Source organism: Protopterus annectens, chromosome 3.part0 (assembly GCF_019279795.1).
Source record: "Protopterus annectens isolate FY-2018-M chromosome 3.part0, PAN1.0, whole genome shotgun sequence".
In the NCBI taxonomy this organism is placed as follows: domain Eukaryota; kingdom Metazoa; phylum Chordata; order Ceratodontiformes; family Protopteridae; genus Protopterus; species Protopterus annectens.
Genome location: NC_056731.1, coordinates 1,034,153,034 through 1,034,167,012, shown reverse-complemented (window position 1 = coordinate 1,034,167,012; position 13,979 = coordinate 1,034,153,034). Strand labels below are relative to the sequence as shown.

Below are 13,979 nucleotides of genomic sequence, written 5' to 3'. Positions count from 1 at the left end.
TATTGACTCAGTACTTCTCAGACGCTTCATTCTGATTCACTGAAGGAAGAAATTCATACATTGTACCAACAGTAAAGTCACTGCTGTCAGACACATACAGTCCAAAGCATCACATCTCCAAAGCACCATCTTCACACATAGACATACAATGTTTTCAGCTATCCTTGACTTTGCTGAATGTCCATATTTTTTCTTTTTTTTTTTGTCTGTTCTTCAGATATTTTTCACATATTGGGGACTGCAGTCCCTGACTAATCATTAACAGTTTGAGTTTTTGACTTCATAAAATGCATGCTAAAGCAAAATGTGTTATACTATCAAATTTCAAACTATCTAACAATATTTAAAATTTGTTTTTTTGGGGATCTTTCTCTCCATTTTTTTTGCCTTTGTCCCTGACTCTTGAGCCAAGACCTTGCCAAATACTTACATGCACAGCATACCTCTCAAGTGAACAGATTTTTGCCTCACATGTTTGGTCTTTTCCTTAGAAAATCTATGGCTTTCTGGCAAACCACTGAAGGCTGAGTCTCTAAATAGTTACATACAATTGAGTTTCAAACTTTATATCCCTCAGAAAATGCATGCTAACATAAATCCTGTTATTCTAGCAATTTGTAAGTTTATAAGAGCAATATTTAAATTTGTTTCCTTTTTAAGGCCGTTGTTCTCCCATTAATTAAGGCTATGTTCAGATTTATTGTGCTAACAGGTTGAGAGCTATGACACTCTCTCTCACTCTCTCTCTCATACACACACACACACACACACACACACACACACACACACACACACACACACACACACACACACACACACGCACACACACACACACACACACACATACACACGCACACGCACACACTTACCCTTGCCATACCTTGTCTCAACTGGCCAGAATTTTGCAGAATGCCCAAATTTTTGCCTTGCATTTTTAGTCTGTTCCTCCTAAAATATGTAGTTTTCTGGCAAATAACAGAGGAATTAAATAATAAGATAATGGCAGAAATTTGAGTTTCAGATATCATATCCTTCATAACATGTATAGTAATACAAAAGCTGTTATTCTAGCAACCTTCTAAGTTTATAAGAAAAATATCTTAAAAGTATCCCTATTTTTGTGACTTTATCCTCACATTATGTTTGGCTATCGGATTTGTCCAGATTTCGACTCTAGGAGGTTGAGAGGTATGCATTTAAAGAAAGGGAGAAAAAAGAGAATAGAAACAAAACAGTACCAAAGTACATGACTGCAATACCAGCAGTTAAAAGGATTCATTTTAACTGCTGATATTGCAGTTATTTACTTTGGTACTTTTTTTCTTCTATTTTATTTTTTTCCCTCTCCTTAAATGCAATTTACCATATTCATTTCATTCATTGTTTGTGCTTCTGAGGTATTGTTATTGGCAGCTCTGAAGCCACTGACTTTCACTCACTATTTTGATTGGCTGCTTAAGGTCAAAATCATTCTCATTAGTTCCATTTCTCTCTCTTTGCCAAATAACTATAATTAATATTTAGGAGCCAGTCAGAGAATGAAAAACAGAACTACCACTGTCAAAAGTGGAACAGTGGAACACTGCTTCACTTCACTATCAAATGAAGATCTTTTCGCTCAATGCGGTGCAGATGAATGCTAAGCTGGGAAGTGTGCGTGTGTGCTGACAACCTGTTAGGCATTCAGTTTGTCCTTATGTGAGAGTCTTACCACCAATTTCATAGTGTAACTACATCTCTCACATAAAGTATTTGTTTCAGGAGTAAGTGGTTGTCAGTATACATGAGACAATTGCTACATTGCCTCAGTATGTCCATGTCAACCAGGCTGTCCAGAGAGATGATGAGAAATTGCCCATCCATGATAGCAGGCTGTTACTGTATGTTTTATTAGGGAAGGGAACGGGTTAATTTGACAGGATTGTGCTGGTAATGCTGAGACTACAATAGGGGCCTATATTTTGTGTAGGCTAACGTTGGTCAGTAAGGCAACACATCTAAGTGCACAACTGAATTACTCTTAGAGCAGAAGAAAAGTTTATGTCAATTTCACTGAAGGATGTTTAGGGATAAATGAGCTTCTAGGCTTTTACATTTATACAAGGGAACTGCTAATTGCTGCTGTGCACCACACAAGCTTGAGGCTTAAATACAAGCAAAGAGAAACAGGATTTAAGCTAACTCCAATCAGGAAAACACACAATAAGTCTTCCTCCAGCTGTCCCCAACTCAGACAGGTTAAATCAGCACACTTCTCCCACAAGGGTGCAGAAAAACACCTCCTTAATGTAGAATAGCTGGTTTGGAGCCTGAGTGTAAGAAGACCACACAAACTACCTACAACAGCACTACAACTAACAGATGCAATGTATTATTGTACAAGTGACTACTTAAAGCAGCAGAAACAGACAATACAGAAACTGCTGAAGTACAGTTACAGTATGTAAGAGAAGTACAAATAGATACTTGGAGTCCTTTCGTGTGCTTCCCAGCTTGGACAGACCAGATAAACACCTACTGCTGCTAGATAAATAATCCCAGTCCTCCTAATGTAAACAAACAGTAAACGAGTGTCGGAAATTAAATGCTACCACAAACAAACTTCAAAGATATGAAATGTTACCACAAACAAACTTAAAGATATGGATACAGTAGTGTAATTTGACTATGTTGCAATTTTGGTAATGCAACTATATCTTGCACTATTTAAAATTTCAGCCACACTTACAACTATGTCATCAACTGATTTTTTTCACAAAATTTTTACTACTTTAAGATAACATTGTGGAGTTCTAAAAGCCTTTGAAGAACAGTCAAGTGATAACAATTTTTGGGTGAATAGGGAGCAAAAATGATTCAATTGTCTTGGTATAGCTTCCATAGTATGACTATAAAAGTAGATAAAACTTTGACATGGATAATATCTTTGCAACTTTATCAACTATTTTGCTATCCACTACTAGGATTTTATATATTTCCATCTGAGCAAATATTATCTTTCTGATTTTAACGGATCCAGACTGTTGTTTGTTAATAAAACACTGCTTGTTAACTTAATACACATATGTTATATACGTATGATGCATGAAATAAGTGCTAAAAGTTTTTCTCATCTTCTGAGTCCTTGAGACAGCCCATAAATTATATTTAGTACTGGAATTTATCCTACTTGCTGACATATTTTAATTTACTAATGGAAATCTTAGCTCGAATGTCCTTTATAAATTATATGAGGCATGTTCATTGCTGCATTGGTGTTGAGATATCTTTTTTATTAATTTCCATATAGGCAAGCAGCTTGGCTTAGATTTTTATAGATTATGACAGTTTTCCAGTCATCTGTACTTCATGGTCACTTCATCTTAGTTTATTTCCAGTCCAAGTTCTCTGTTTATGGTGACATATTGTTTGGTTTCTCAAAGCTAATTACTAAAGCCATAGTTCAAAATGTCTTAAGATATGAATGCATATTTTAGCTTAGCTGGATATAACTGCATTTTCATGTTAGTATTTTATATGAGGGTGACTGCAGTAATTCTGTGGTTGGAATTCTTTGCACATGTATGATAACATAGTACTATGAATATTAATAGGGATAATTGTAGCTATACAGGAGACTTAGGTCTAGGAACCAATGATATATTCAGTCTTAATTTATGACAAACACTATGCCACCTAACTATGACTCTTCAAAGGCCTCTTGATGACAATACAGGTCTAGGACAGGGCTATGTTTTAAGTCTCTTTTACAGCTTCACTTAGATTTCTCACTGATGTCATAAACCAGACTTCAGTGCATATACAGTATTACCTGACAGAAAAAGAGAGAGAAAAGGGAGAAGGAGACAAAATAAAGAAATAATGATTTAGTATTCAGCAATACATTTTACCATGAATAAGTACTTAAATTAATAAATTCATTCATTCATTCATTCATTCATTCATTTATAAACAAAAATATTTTCCACTTCAATATTAGATGACCACTGGGTAGGAAGAGATGGTGGAGTGAGCTAGCATACCAGATATGGGAATTGTGGGCACTGCCAGTATGCTTGGCAGAGATGTTGGTGATCCACTCCCCTGCATCACATACTATCTTGCAATACCATACCCCAGTGGAACAGATGGAGCCTTAATTGCAGCATGTGTGCTATTTCACATACCAAGTACTTCAGGGAAACATGCCACCCGATAAAAGGCAGTCATAGTTCTGTTTCAGTCCTGTGGTGACAGCAGGAAATAGATGTACATTTGTCAAGAGTACGTCCAAGAAATTCTGAAGTATCCTCAAGGCAGAAGCCTGTGATTTATACACATTTTCCCATTCTGTCCTTGGAAACAGCCTGTGTGCAACTATAGTAAGGGCTATACATTCCTTTGGGAATTGGAAGGCCACACGCCCCCATTGCCTCTGTGGGGGGGGGGGGTCATACTTACTAAGACCCTCACAATATCCATGCTAACTCTGAACCTATCCAGTATTTCCTAATTGTCAAAATTATAGTGAGTGATTCTTTACGTTCATGGCTAGTGCAAATGATTTTGGCTCAGCCAAAACAAGCAGCTTACACTTGGAAATAGAAAGGTGAGCAGTAAGTGACAGCATCATTGTGGATTGCAAATTTGATAAAAAAGCAGTGACTCACATTTTTATAATGAATCTACAGATAGCAAAAAATGCACAACACTTTGACTATGAAATTCTAGCAGGAGGGAAAAAGCTTCATTACTATATGATGTTTGACATCATTTCTCCTTTGCATCTCATTATGACTTCATCTGCTTATGCTTATTTACAACCATTGAGTATTAGCATAAGTGGCCCCTTTGAATGTAAGCTTTGCTGAGCTCACTCATGGACAATGTGCATACTTTTATGCATTCATGTAATGACTATGAATACCACCCTAAATCTTGCAGTAGTTCAAGGCACAGCAGAGCAGGAGAGCCAGAATATAGGCAAGAAGAACAATTTTATTTATCCAAAAATCCACAGGAAAACACATTAAATGTTAAGCACTTTCATCTCTATCAAATCTGAGACTTCATCAGAACAAATTTAAGTTACTCAAACTTCATTTTAGATCTAAAAGACATCAAAAGGCATGCCCTCTTGTTAAGCAAACCAGCTAACGAACTTAACATAGAGAAAGATGCAAGTACACCAGCGTCTGAACCCAAAATTAAATTAAATGCCACATAAAACTATTAAAATATAAATTTGCTTATTCAAACATTACTTGTTTAAAATTACAAATATATATATACATATATGTGTATATGTAAAATAATGTTTTAGATAAATATGAAAACATATAAAACATAAAAGTATGACGCATATAAAATCACATTTTATCTTTTCATGCCTTTTAATTTTAGGAAACATGAGAGAGAAAATGAATCAGTGCAATAAATCTTTCTGTATCCCCTTTGCTAGAAATGAAACAATTTATGTGACTTTCATATGTTTTGTCATTTCATTTAGTATGAAGTTTGCATTTCTGTTTCGTTTTCCTCACCCTATATTTTTCTAAGAGCCTCTGAGTTTGTTTCAAAGTGAAACATTTTTTTATGCAATTGCAATCTTAGGTCAATATCCAAAAATTAATATTTCCTTACTCCTTTGTTATCCAAATCCATATATGCTCACATTTCTTTATCTACATTAGTTGTTACATGTTGTGATGCTAAAAACATTTATAGTACAATTTTCTTATAATCCAATTTTCTAAGAATTTTTCCTGACAGAATGAATTCATTTATTTGTATTAGCTTGTTAATTTACAGTTAACAGTCTATGTTTCATTTATAAGAAAATTATTATATAAAACTTAATAATCAGTCATGCAGTGTATATTTCAAAGTATGTTCTTTACTTCTGAAGTATCTAGTTCTGTTTTCCTCACTGTAAACTGTTTTTGCTCTAAGAAGCTGTTCCAAGTGTCTTTTTACAATAGTCCATCATGTATGTGTATATTATATGCAATATACAAAATGTGGTTTTTGGAAAAGAAAAAATAAACAAGGATGTTGGTCAAAAGAGATTAAGTTAACACAGGTTTCTTTAAGTAAACAGCATCATGCTATTTTAACATCAAGACATCAAGATGCATGTAACTACATAAAAAAAAAAAAAATATATATATATATATATATATATATATATATATATATATATATATATATTCGGTGAATATAAAAAGTTTACACACCCTGTTAAAATGCCAGATTTTTGTGATATAAATAATTAGAACACAATACACAATAAATCATTTCAAAACTTTTCCCACATTTAATGTGACCTAGAACCTGTACAATTCAATTGAAAAACAAACAAATCTGTTAGGGGAAAAAATATAAAAAAATAAAAAATGTACAATATGCCGGTTGCATATGTGTGCACACCCTTAAACTAATACTTTGTTGTGTGCACATCCTTAAACTAATATTTTGTTGGAGCACCTTTTGATTTAATTACAACATTTAGTCGTCTTGGGTACACACCGGCCATTAATTAAAGAAACTCTGATTAACCCCAAATAAAGTTCAGCTGTCCTAGTAGGAGTTTCCTGACATTTACTCAGTTGCCTGCTACAGCAAAAGCCATAGTTCGCATAGACGTTGCAAAGCATCAAAGGGATCTCATTCTTGAAAGGTATCAGTCAGAAGGGTAGAAAAAAATTTCCACAGCAGTGGATATATCATGGAACACAGTGAAGACAGTCATCAAAAAGTGGAGAAAATATGGGACAACAGTGATGTTGCAAAGAACTGGATGTTCCTCCAAAACTGCTGAAAAGACAAGATGAAAACTGGTCAGGGAGGCTGTCAAAAGACCTACAGCAACACTAAAGGAGCTGCAGGAACTTTTGGTAAGTACTGGTTGTGTACTACATGTGATAGCAATCTCCCATATTCTCCGTATGTCTGGACTGTGGGGTAATGTTGAACGATGGAAGCCTGTTCTTACACAGAAAAACATCCAGGCCCATCTAAAATGTGTAAAACAATACATCAAGTCTCCCAAAAGCATGTGGGAAAATTTGTCATGGTCTGATGAGATCAAGGTTGAACTTTTTGGCCACAATTCCAAAAGGTATGTTGGGCACAAAAACAACACTTTGCATCACCAAAAGAACACCATACACACAGTGAAGCATGGTGGTGGCAGTATCTTGCTTTGGGATTGCTTTTCCTCAGCTGGAACTGGGGCTTTAGTCAAGGTGGAGGGAATTATGAACAGTTCCAAATACCAGTCACTTTTGACCCAAAACCTTCGGACGTCTGCTAGAAAGCTGAAGATGAAGAGAAATTTCACCTTTCAACATGACAATGACACCAAGCATACATCCAAATCAAAAAAGTTTTGGAATGGCCCAGCCAGAGCCCAGACCTAAATCCAATAGAAAATCTGTGGGGTGATCTGAAGAGGGCTGTGTATAAGAGATGCCCTCACAATCTGACAGATTTGGAGCACTTTTGCAAGGAAGAGTGGGCAAATATTGCCAAGTCAAGATGTGCCATGTTGATAGACTGCTATGCAAGAAGACTGAATGTTGCAATTAAATGAAAAGGTGCTTCAATAAAGTATTAGTTTAAGGGTGTGCACACATAGGCAACCAGCATAAACCAGCATATTGTACATTTTTTAGTTTTTATATTTTTTACCCTAACAGATTTCTTTGTTTTTCAATTGAATTGTACAGGTTATAGGTCACATTAAAAGTGAGAAAAGTTATGAAATTATTTATTGTGTTCTCATTATTTTATATCACAAAAACCTGACATTTAAACAGGGGCGTGTGCACTTTTTATATCCACTGTATATATATATATATATATATATATATATATATATATATATATATATATATATACATATATATGTGTGTGTGTGTGTGTGTGTGTGTGTGTGTGTGTGTGTGTGTGTGTGTGTTTGTCTCTCTGTGTGGGTGTTTGCAACAGTATACAGTTTAGTTATTTTGTTAATCTCTTTTGATATGAAATAATGAGTCCATGACATTATTTTTTCTGTTTGAATAACTAGTTTATTCACACAAAACAATGACCAAATGGCAAGAGAAAGTAACTCACTGTCAATTGTTTTACTTATGAGGATCTGTTAAATGCTTCCACACAGTGCTGATAGTATAATTACTGACCATGCTTTTCTTTGTCCAGGAAATATGTGAAGGTGATTCAGCTACAGCAAATAAGAGATGCAGCAATGAATCTATGAACACATAAAGTTAAGGTATGTTGAAATGTCTTCAGTATACCAGGAAACATATTAGTATGTCCCTTCATGTAATACAGACAACTGTTATGACAGTCTTATTTTATTCCCCCCTCAGAAACAGATTTAAGTAAATTAATTGGTTGTCTTTCGCTTTTGAGTATTTTTTTTCTTCCTTAATTTCTTTTTTTGGAAGTATTTAGGTATATAAAGAAGTTCAGTGTTCATCATCATTTTTATCACCATCTCTAATCAATTGTAAAGGTTGTTTTTCAGTTGTAGTTTTGTAGTGCAACAATTTTTGTTCCATAAACTTTTGACATGGGCAAAGCTAGTTTCCTGTCATAGTTTCATCTTTTCTAAGTGCTTGCATTTTAATAAATAAATAATCAAATAAAACTTTCAGGATTTTATTTTATTGATGCCCGGGTTGTTCAGGTTGTAATGAAATGCAGGAATCTTGCTTACCTTAAGTTTATTCTGTGATGCTACTTTAGTGGCTGTCAGGACAGAGACGCACATTGCAATGCTGTCTTGTATGGTTGCTTGTTTTATTTTGGTTCTGTTGTTGTTGCCATTGTCACCTTGCATCATTACATGAATTTAACAGCTGTGTCGAATATTAATACTACACTGAGGTTTGCCACAGCAGATGATGTTTATTTCTGTCAAAGGTTTTTATACCTATTTTATTGAAAATCAGTTGCAAATTTTCCTCAGATTTGTATAATATTATTTATTACTTAATTGATTTCAAGTCAAAGGTTACTTATAATCATGGAGACAATGATTCAGTTCTGTGGACCATAACTGCAAATATATACTGGTTTTGTAGATTTAATTCTGTTAAGATATTTACTTCTGTTGCTCAGTATAATTTGTGTTAATTGGGAAAATTATCATCCTAGATCACTATCTGCAAGCAGTAATGTATTATTATTTTCCTGATCACATTTCTTTTGTTTGTATAGCTTATAGCTTCCTTGTAGTTCATTGTTTATTTCTTTGCAATCACTGCACTTTTTCATTTACATTATCATCTGTTTTGAATTCAAAGCTTTTTGGTATTAACGCCCACCATTGTCCATTTCCTCCTTCTGCCATAAATAATCCCATAACCATCTGTGCTCTATGAAATTTGCCAAATGTAAAGTATGTCTGCTATGAGACCTAGTGACACAACTGAACAATGGTCCTGATTTATATCATATGTATGGCTTTCATACTAACAACCTGGATACAAATACTGAGATTCAAATGATGAATTCTGAGTTTGTATTTATGTTAAGATTTCTGTAGATTTGTCTTGAATTTCTGAATTGATTTAATACAAGTCTTCACATACAGTAATAGTTAATTGAATAGTGTTGTGCCGTACTATCTCTAACTTCTGTAAAGAACTGGTTAATGTCTTTCAGTGTAGACATGAGGAAAATGTCCTAAGTTGTCTGTTAAAATCATTTTTAGGTTATTTGCATTTGGAAGTATTCTCTAGTTACTGTTTCCTCTATTATTTCTTTCTGATTTTTTTAATCAGGTATAGTCTTTTTCCTATAACCTGATAAACTCTAAGTTCTTGGAAAGAAGCCACGGGGGAGTTGTTTTTGCTGTGTAGTATAGATGTTCATCGTGCTATGCTGCTGCAGTCATCACACTTGGGTTATCTGCTGTCAGGCGGTTCCGCAGTCGGCCTGAATTCCAAAGCCTTGGTCCAGCGTCGGTTGTCGTTGCTTCTTCCCTGACGTCAGTGCGGCAGGGGTACAAAAGAGGCAGCCAACGCCATTTTCTTCAGTCTTTCTTGCCGCGCGGTGCCCGAAGCAGAAGCAGTTTGCAAGTGCCGGTCAGCCAGCTCCTGAGATTTTCGAACAGAATTTCAGCCAAAGTCTTCTATAAAGCTAAGTACACCATTGGGGAAACTTTTCTTGCCTCAGACCGATGTCAGACAAAGTTACTAATTGTATTTCTTGTGGGAAGCAAATACCTCATAAGGATTTTTATTCTTATTGTATTCCTTACCTAGGCCCAGACCACGACGTTTCTGGTTGTCGGTTTTGCGCTAGGTTCAATAAACGCACTATTAAGCATCGGGCTGATACTGCCCGACATTATTTTGGCAGAAAATTCAACTACATTATGTCTTCGGAACCTCCGACTACTGCTATTTTTAAAAAATGCAAGGACAAAGACCGGCAGCCTAGACCTAGACCAGAAACCGAGGTCTCGGTTAGGCCTGCCGCCGGATCTTTGGTACTCAGTGAGGCACCTACGCAGCCCCTGACTACTGCAGATTTAGAAAATACAACTACCTCTCAGTCAGAATCTACCGGGCCACTGGAGCCAGTTCTTCCTCAACTCGCAGACGCCAGCTTTGGCGGCGACCTGGTGACTATGGACAGGACTTCGGTTTCAGAAGGTGTTTTTAAACCGACGACTCTTTCCATTATACGCTAAGCTTCCAAAGTTTAAGAAACCGAGTCCACAGACTCCCATGCAGGCCCCTATGCCTATAAAACAGATGCTCAAAATGGTGGAGGACCTGATTACCCTTAACAGAGGTTCCCAGCCCCCTTCTGACAAAAGGCCTAGACTGGAGGAAGATTTACCTCCTTCAGACTAGGAATCCATTTCCTCAGCAGACTCTGAGGAACAAGATTACCCCTTCCCTCTCTATGAAAACTCAGATGCTGAGGAGTCTATTCCCTCTGTTTTCCTCCCTGAAGACTTCTCTTTTGGGGAAACCCTGCACACCATGAGAGAGCATTTCCACTGGGAAGGACAAGATTACTCTGACTCCAAGAAAAGACTCCGTGAGTTTCTTCTTTTGCCTCAGCATAGACCCCTAGCCATTCCACCTGTTTTGAACATTCTGGATGATGTTTACACTGAATCCAGTCTAAATCCAGATTCCTTACCTCCAGCACCACCTAAACCTGACAGATACTACCGTGTCCCTGACTCTCATAAGTTTTTATATAAAAGCCCTGCTGCAGACCCAGACACCATTTCCCAGGGTCCCAAAGGGGTTAAGGCCTCTACTGCTAAGAATCCACTACCTGCGGAAAGAGATTCCAGGGCATTAGAAAGATGGGGGAAAAAAGTGTATACCTCTGCCACTTTGGCCATGAGGGCATTAAACTGCCAATTCCACATGATTAAATACCAGCAGTACTTGCTTACTCAGTTAAAACAGAAAATGATCCCTCAAACAGATCAACTAGATTTCAAAGGGATGCAAGATTTGTTGCATGCAGCAAAACAAGTGGGAAAGCATACCTTGCAGTGTGGTTTTGATTCTTTGGAGGCCTCATGTAGAGCAGCAGTCACAGGGTCTGTAATACGTAGACATGCTTGGCTAAAAGAGCAGACCTTACCAGAACATGTCAAAGCAAAGTTACTGGATGCTCCACTGCAAAAGGATGCGTTATTTGGTGTCAAAGCAGAGGAAGTTTTAAAGAAGATGGGAGAAAAGGCAAAATCAATGCAAACAGTTAAGGATTTTTTACAGGTACAACCTCCTCGCTTCAGCAGAAACTGGCCATCAAAAAACTGGTCCATTCCTGCTTCAGACAGACCCCAAAGGGGCAGGTACAGACGCCCTAGGGGCAGAGGCCAGGCACAGGGTAACTTCCGGCCTAGACAATGGCAAACAACAACTCAAAGAGGGGGGGGGGTGACTAATCTCAACCCTTCAGAAAACAAACTCAATGACTTTCCTCTTCGCCTGCCAAGCATAATTGCCCAGGCAGCACCTCTAGGAGGAAAACTGGCTCTTCTTTTCCCACAAAACTGGCACATCATAACAAAGGACAAATGGGTTCTGGATATTATTACCCGAGGCTACCGATTTCATTTTCACACTTTACCATGGCTGAGAGGCATGCCAAATCTGCCAACAAACCAATGGGCAGAGGCACAAAAACAAATTTCAGCTCTCATGAACATGAAAGCAATTCAAAAGGTACCTGCAAAAGAGCAAGGTCAAGGATTTTACTCAAGACTATTTCTACTACCAAGAAAGGACAAAGCCTGGAGACCCATCTTAGACCTTTCAATTCTAAACACGTACCTGAACATTCCCAAATTCAAAATGCTCACACTACAGCAGCTTCTTCCCATGCTGGGCAAGGAGTCTTGGCTGGTAATGTTGGACCTCCAAGAGGCATACCTGCATGTCCCTATCAGACAAGATTGCAGAAGATACCTCAGATTTTTGGCAGGCACAACGCATTATCAATTCTCTGCATTGCCCTTTGGCTTATCTACTGCGCCCAGAGTATTCACAAAATGCCTGGCATCAGTAATTGCATACTCCAGACAGCAAGGAATACAAATTTATCCATATCTGGACGACTGCCTGATCCAAGTGGACAGCAAAGACATCCTACTACAGCATCTGGCATTTGTGACAAAGTTGCTAAGTTGCCTAGGGTACACAATGAACAAATAGAAGTCAAAACTAATACCCTCACAAGAAATAATTTTCCTCGGTGCCAGCTTGAATACAACGACCCAGATGGCTTACCTCATGCCAGACAAGCAAAAACAACTGGCTCAGTACTTCAAAAACATGGCAACTTCTACCCAGCTCACTGCAAGGAAAGTCCTGCAGGCATTGGGGTACATGGCATCCTGCATTCGACTAATTGCATATGCAAGGCTACATATGAGAAAACTACAATGGTACCTAAAAAGTGTATGGTCCCAGCACAGACACAGCCTCGAAGCAACTATAACTCTCATTCCCTGCATTCAAAAAGAGTTTCTATGGTGGGCTCAAGCATGCCAAGCAAACAAGGGCCTTCCTTTTGTCTCACCTCCTCCAAACCAAACCTTGACAACAGATTCATCAGACTACGCCTGGGGTGCACACATGGCAGGACAATGCATACAGGGCAAATGGTCTGCAAATCAAAGGCAGCTACACATCAATCAAAAGGAGGTGCTAGCTGTAAAAAATGCACGAACAGCCTTCAAGGACCTTTTGCATCCAGGACAACTTCTAATAAGGATGGACAACACCACAGTTATGTGGTACATAAACAAACAAGGAGGGATGCACTCCTACCCACTATGCAGACAGGCAATGGACTTGTGGAACACAGCATTAACTTACCAAGTACAACTGTAAGCACAATTCCTGCCAGGAAAAGAAAACATTTTGGCAGACAAATTAAGCAGAAATTTGACAGACTCTCACGAGTGGAGACTACACCCACAAATATTCTCAATGATAACTTAAAGGTGGGGACCGCCAGACATAGATCTGCTTGCCTCAACCAACAACTGCCAGCTACAAAACTTTTGCACAAGGACTTACCATCCCATGGCCTGGAAAGTGGATGCCCTATCATTCAGTTGGACAGCATTGTCAGTCTACGCCTTCCCACCTCTACCTCTACTCTCCCAGGTATTACTGAAAACCAGATCGGAGAGACCACAGATGATCCTCATTGCCCCGAACATGCCATGTCAACACTGGTACCCACTACTATGAAACTTGTCTCACAGCCCTCCATGGATCTTACCTCAATTCCCTCTGCTGTTAACCCAACAGAACTCTCAGATACTTCACAGTCAGCTAAGGACCTTAAATCTAGCTGCATGGAAAATACCTTAAATTATCAAACAACACTTCTCTCAAAGGATGTCCAGAATGTCATTTTGGAGGCCAGGAGGCCCAGCACCAGAAAAACTTACTCAGACAAATGGAAAAGATTTTGTGTATGGAACCAGGCCAGAA

At 37.8% G+C, this 13,979-nt stretch overlaps 1 protein-coding gene across 1 annotated transcript in view; it reads left to right on the top strand.

The window, feature by feature from the left end:
- Positions 1–13,979, top strand: part of LOC122796665 (cadherin-10-like) — a 2,154,436-nt gene that overhangs the window by 106,562 nt on the left and 2,033,895 nt on the right. The window contains exon 2 of the mRNA XM_044065325.1: positions 8,185–8,257. The gene's annotated coding sequence lies outside the window, so the exon portion shown is untranslated. The remainder of the gene's footprint in view (positions 1–8,184; positions 8,258–13,979) is intronic.